The 6,639-nt window shown below is 42.8% G+C and overlaps 1 protein-coding gene across 2 annotated transcripts in view; it reads right to left on the reverse strand.

Moving 5' to 3' along the window:
- Positions 1-447, reverse strand: part of EPS8 (epidermal growth factor receptor pathway substrate 8) — a 183,128-nt gene extending 182,681 nt beyond the window's left edge. For both annotated transcript variants that reach the window (XM_055118333.1, XM_055118331.1), the window contains exon 1: positions 231-447. The gene's annotated coding sequence lies outside the window, so the exon portion shown is untranslated. The remainder of the gene's footprint in view (positions 1-230) is intronic.
- Positions 448-6,639: the final 6,192 nt, after the last annotated feature.

Here is a 6,639-nt window from a genome sequence, read left to right on the forward strand (position 1 = left end):
GTGGGACTGAGGGGGACGAAGTGAGGGGACGGCCGCGGCCGGGGGCCCCCGAGGAGCGGCGCGCGCAGGTGGCCCCGGGCGCCCCGCACACCTGGCCCCGCCACCAGTTGCGGGCGCCGCCGCTCCCCGCCCCGCGCCCCGGCACACAAAGGCGGGCGCCACCGCGCCCCCGACGCCCGCGGCCACGGGACCCCCCGCGGGGGCCGCCCCGGGCGAGGGTCGCGCCTTACCTCGGATCCGCCCCGGGGGGCCGCGGCTTTCCCCGCAGGCGCCTCGGCGGGAGCGACCGGGAGACACCGCCCCCGAGCCGGGACCGCGCCCTCCCCTCGGCGCCCGGCCCCGCCGCCGTCCGCGCTCCGCCACGCACAAGCGCTGCTTCTCTCCCGGGCGAGCGCCGCGCCGGCCCCGCGCCCGGCGACCCCGCCTCGCCCGCCGCGCCCGCCGCCGCCGCCGCCGCCGCCGCCGCCGCCGCCGCCGCCGCCTGTGGAGTGCGGAGCTGCCGCCCGCCCGCGCGCTCCTCTCTCGCTCGCTCGCTCGCTCGCTCGCCCGGGCCCGCCGCGCATGCTCAGTACGGCGGCGCGCAACAGCGAGCGCGCGCCTCGCGGCCCCGCGCTCCGGGTCCCGGCGGCGGCCGAGCGCCCGGCTGACGGGCCGACCCCGGCGCGGAGGGGCTCGAAGCCGCGATCCGCCAGGCCCGCCCGCCAGGTTTCCCGAAGGGCCCCGGCAGGGCCGGCGGGCCGCCGCGAGAGCGCACGGGTTCGCCCTAGGTAGGAACGCCCGGGCGCCCCACAACTCCTGGCCACTGCCCGGGGCGACTGACTGGACACCTGTCGCCCCGGACTTCAGGCCAGCCGCCCCCTTTCTCCTCCAGCCTTTCCAGCTTTTCCCCACAGCGGTCACATGCTTCCCTTTCCTCAGCTCCATTCCCTCAACTTTCCTCAACTCCCAGTCACGGCCCAGGGGGGGCCAGGGGGAGGGGGGGACTGGACATGTGTCGCCCCAAACCTCGGGCCAGCCTGCCCCTTTCTTCTCCAGCCCTTTCACCTTTTTCCTTCTCCGGTCACATGCCCTCCTTTCCTCAACCTTCCTCAGTTCCTTTCCCTCAACTTTTCCTCAACTCCTGCACCTCCGCCTTGGCACCCCAGATCTCCTCCCTATTCCTAGATGCGTCCAACTGCAGGTCCTTAGCTCCAGAGAGTAAGGCCAGATCCACTTTGCACGCCTGCCTGGGGAGCAAGCCTGGCAGCCCAGGAGTTGGTGTGGTTAGAGGTAGCTGAGGTTTCCTCACCAGGAGCTACTGAATAGACTCGCCTGCTTTTGGTCCGAGGCAGTCCTCCGAGCCACTGCAGGGCACATTTGTTCTCAGTGAATACTGTATTTTCTCACTGAAAGGTATCTCATTTGCCACAACTGTATCTGCTCAAACTTTTTGAAGTCAGTTGGTGCCCAGAAATCCACGAAAGGCTATCAGTAAACCTGATTGAAACAGAATGTATCCACTTGCTTTGTGAAGCACGGAAAAAGATAGCATAGGACAAATTGCACCATCCAAGATGGAAATTAAAATCTTTTTGCTAATCGTTTAGAATAGATCATATGTCCAGCCGCTATCCAATTGGAACTTTTTCAGTATTGGAATTCTTTATTTTATCAACATTATGTAACTATTTATGGAATAGTTAACTATGCCAAGAACCAAACAATTTTTATAGATTTTTTTTTCTTATAGGTCTTTCAATGTTAGAAAAATGGAGCTCAGGTGTTTCCTTCCTTTTGCCAAAAGCCAACTCTGATGCCAGAATTAAAAACCTGGTCTGATTAATTCTAAAGCTTCTATTATTTGTTGAATAGCTAGTCATCATCCCTTAACATATACAATTAGTGCTGATTCTGTTCCTAGAAAAAAGCCTCAAGTTAATGTCATGTCTTATAGATACTGAAAGCTTTTAAGTATTTGGAGCAAACTAACCAAAATAATAAGTAGATATAGCGTGTAGAAAATCAGAATTTGGTTGAAATTAATAACAATCCACAAGAATGTATAACTGATGTATGTAGAGTACTAATAACAGCACACAGGAAGCATTCGCCAAGGTAAACCACTTTCTGGCTCACAAGACACACATTCATGGACTTAAGGAACACTTAAGGAACACAAATCACCTGATGTCTATTCTCAGACCACAATGGAAATAAACTATCATTGCTAACAGAAAGATAACTTGGAAGTTCAAGAATACATAGACACTAAATGTTATGAAGCACTTATAAATAACACATGGATCAAAAAATAAATCTCAAGATAAAACAAAATTATCCAAAAAAACAAATATATATATATTGAACTTAACGAAAATACCACTTATCAAAATGGACAGGTTGCAGCCAAAGCAGTACTTAGAGGAAAATTAATAGCATTGAATTAGAAAAGTTGAAAAATCATAAAAAGCATTAAGTTGTCTTTACCTTGGGAAACTATAAAAAGAACAACAGTAAATTTAAATAGAAATCAGTAAAAATGGAGAAAGGAAAGCTGAATATAACATTAAAATCAAAATTTTATTCTTTAAAAATATTAGTAGTACACTTATATCTAGCCAGATAACTAAGAAATAAAGAGGACACAGAATACTAACGTCAGAAATGAAGGACTGGACTTTGCTACTGATACCATGAATATTAAATTAATAAATGGAATATTATGAAGTGACTCTGTGTCCACAAAGTTGACCATCCAGATGAAATGGACCAAGTGCTTGAAATATACAATCAAAACTCACACAAGAGGAAACAGGGGACAGAAGAAATAGTACAGCAAATGTAGACATTTGTCTTGAACTCAGTCAAATCCCCAATTTTTGTGTCCCAACCCACCAGAAGCGATCCAACAGAACCAGGAGTAAGTACTAAGCACCACCAGTTGTGGCTCAAAAATAAAGAGGAAAAATACAATTCAAAGAGGTTTATAAAGTAACTGAAGAACAGACTTTCAAAGAAATTGAATGAATGATTAAAGTGTTCCAAAACAAAGCAACAGCTCAGATGGTTCACTGGTAAGTTCTATCAAACATTTAAAAAAGAAATTATAGTAATTCTCTAAAATGTCTTTCAAAAAATGCATGCATAATCAGTAATGCCTAATTTTATGAGGCTATTATTACCATCATTCCAAATCCAAGCAAAAGCATTTAAAAAAGAAAAGCTGGACTGGAGAGAGAATACAGTGGGTAGAGCACTTGCCTTGCACAAGGCCAACCTGAGTTTAATACCTGGCACCACATATGACCCTCAGAACCTTGCCAGGAGTGATTCCTGAGTGCAGATCCAGGATGAATCCCTGTGCTTCCCAAAAACAAAAAAGAAAAAGGCTGTAAACATATTTACAAGAAAATAAATTTACAAACCAATATGTCTTGCCAACATAGATGGAAAGATCTCTGATATATATTAGGAAATTGAAGGCAACATTATATAAAAAAAATTATGCAACATGACCAAGTGGGATTTAATCCAGATATGCAAGACTGGTTCAACATTAAAAACCAATTCATATTATCCATCACATCAGCAAGCTAACAACAACAAAAAACTGACCATTAATGGATGTAAAGAAATCATTTGACACAATTTGATACTTATCCCAATGGGGGACAGGGATGGGGTGGTGTGGGGGGGAGGGAGACCAGGGAGAAAGCATTCAGAAAACTAAATGGGAATAGATGGGAAGTTTCATAACTTAATAAAGAAGTTATACAAAAATTAAAGAAACTGGGGCTGGAGTGATAGTACAGCGGGTAGGGCATTTGCCTTGCACACAGTGGACCCAGGTACGATTCCCAGCATCCCATATGGTCCCCTGAGCACCACCAGGAGTAATTCCTGAGTGTAGAGCTAAGAGTGACCCCTGTGCATCGCCGGGTGTGACCCAAAAAGCAAAAAAATAAAAATAATAAAAAATAAAGAAACCTTCTACAGCTATATACTTACTATAGGCAACCATGAAATTTTACATTAAAACCAAGTACAAGAAGAGTATTGTGAACCATCCCCACTCCTTTCCTACAATCTACCAGAATATTTAATACTGCAATAAGACAAAAAAAAAGGAGAATAGAATACAGATGAGGAAATTAAAATACTGTCTTTGTTCACCTGTTCTATTTTTTGTTTTTTTATTTTTAATTAATTCACCATGAGATACAGTAACAAAAATTTCATGTTTGAACTTCGATCACAGTCATCAAACACCCATCTCTTTACCAGTGCACATTTTCCACCACCAAAATCCCCAGAACCCATCCCCCACCCCATTCTACACCTCTTCCTGCCTGTGTGGCAGACAATTTGCAAAATACTCTTTCTCTACTTTAGTTACCTTCGATATTTCAAGACCAGTCCTACCACCCCTCATACCTGCCGAAAATACAATGCTAGACGATGTGTCTTGCAATGCTTGTTATGGATATAATATAATGTTGCACAGCTGCAAGAGTGGCCACGCGCTCTAGGAATTCTAAGATTTTAATAATTAGGGTCTGAGAAAATCAGTGCAGCAAGTTGTTCAGGTCCGAGATTCATTTGTGTGTCTCTGAATCGTGGCCATGTGGGAGCTTAAGTAGATGGTAGGCAGGTGGTGTCATCGGGGCAGGGGAAAGGAGAAGGGCTCACTCTTCCCCTGTCCCAGTAGACTTGGGATTTGCCGACAGACAACCTGTCTTATGTCTTATGTAACCAACCCAATCCCCAAAATAACATAAAAAGCTTTTATAACAGAAAAAATCACAACAATATGTGTTAACATAGGCTCATCAATTGTAACAAATATCCAGCTCTGGTAGAGAATGTTGACAGTGTAAGAGGCTGTGTATGTACTGGGGCAAGATATACCTGGAAAAACATTGCACCTTCCTTTGTTTTTTACTGTAAACCTAAAAACACTCTTAAAAATTTAAATCTCAATTAAAAATAAGTGAATAAATATATACAACAATGATTATGCTTGGATAAAATCTTTTGGATTTAGGGGTTCTGTTTTTTAAGTGGAATTTATTTTTCACCAGTGTTATTTGAGAAAAATATTTTAAAAGAAGACCTTAACTCTTTTAGAGATTCCATGTGAAGTGGTAATTCATTCAACAAATATTCTTGGAGTCAAATAATTACAATTTTTAAATGTTAGTTGAATCTAAATTTAAGCAGAGATGAGAACAACTCAAAGGAGATCAGTAAACATAGAAAAGAGAAAATGTGAGACAGAAAATGAATGAAAATAAAAAGAATAGAAACAGAGGACATTGGTACAAATATAATGTACGAATTATATATATGTATATATAGGTATGTATGTGTGTGTATTATTATACGTCGTTGGAATAACCTTTTAAGTTTTATCAGAAAAGTAAGACTATCCAAAAATTTATTCAGCTACAAAATATTTAAAGAAAACTTCTTCAGATAGATTCAGCATAAAACATGCTCTAATATACACTGCCCGTTTTGAGAAATGAAAGAAATTTCTAACAGTCAAAAAAAAAAAACAACAATTCACTGGAAAAGGTGAGGTGAGCAATAATCATTTAGATAAGCATCAAAGCACCTCCAGGCTAATCTTTAAACTCCTATATGGGAGTCAACCACCCAAAAGGCAATCAGCTTAAGGCCAGGTCTTTGGGTCCCTGGTCCTAATAGATATTTATGTAAATCCTCTCTGGAAAAAGGTAGCTTTGAGTTTCAGTCCCAGAATTTCTGACAATTTAACGTCTATTCAAGCAGAAGTTCATAATCAAAGAGCATAAGACAAAATTAATCTCCATGAGTGAATATCAAAAGAATAGACAAACATGAGACAAAAAATTATGATCTAGATGTTTAGAGAAATTTAAAAATATAAATAAGAGGTTATTTTAAAATGGAGCCCAAGCATTAATACAGCAGATAGGCCGTTTTCCTTGCATGTAGCTAAACAGGTTCAATCACTGGCACCCCAGATGTTCATCCAAGTCAGGAATGATCCCTGAGCACAGAGCCAGGAATAAGTCCTGAGCTCTCCCATGCAAAGGTTATCTAAAAATAACTCCGAAAGGCCTGGAGCAATAGTATAGCAGGTAGGTCACTTGCCTTGCATGAGGTCAACCAGGGTTCAATCCCCAGTATCCCTGAGCACCACCAGGAGTAATTCCTGAGTGCAGAGTCAGGAATTACCTCTGAGATAGCGGGGTGTGTCCAGATAAATAAATAAATAAATAAATAAACAGGGTATACATTTTAAAAATCCACCTGAATTTATGGAAAAAGGTAATTGCTTAAATTTCTAATTCAGTAGGATAGACACATCTGAAGAGAAAAAAAAGAGTAGGTTAGAGATGGATAAAACAGCCAGAATATAGTGTTGGGTGTGAAAGTAGGAAAAGAATATAGATTACAGGACAAGGAAGGTAAGATATGAAGGTAACATTCATCTCATCAGAAGTCCGGAATGAGAAACTTCTAAGAATAGAGTAGAGGCAAGAGGTGAAGAAAAATCATACTTTATTTTTTATGGATGCTAATGTTTCAAGATTGATATAAAAAAAGAATTTGCCAAGAATAAAAGTGCTACAATATACACATGTCAAATAGAGCACCTGAAAAGAAAAACTA

This window comes from Sorex araneus, chromosome 10 (assembly GCF_027595985.1).
Source record: "Sorex araneus isolate mSorAra2 chromosome 10, mSorAra2.pri, whole genome shotgun sequence".
In the NCBI taxonomy this organism is placed as follows: domain Eukaryota; kingdom Metazoa; phylum Chordata; class Mammalia; order Eulipotyphla; family Soricidae; genus Sorex; species Sorex araneus.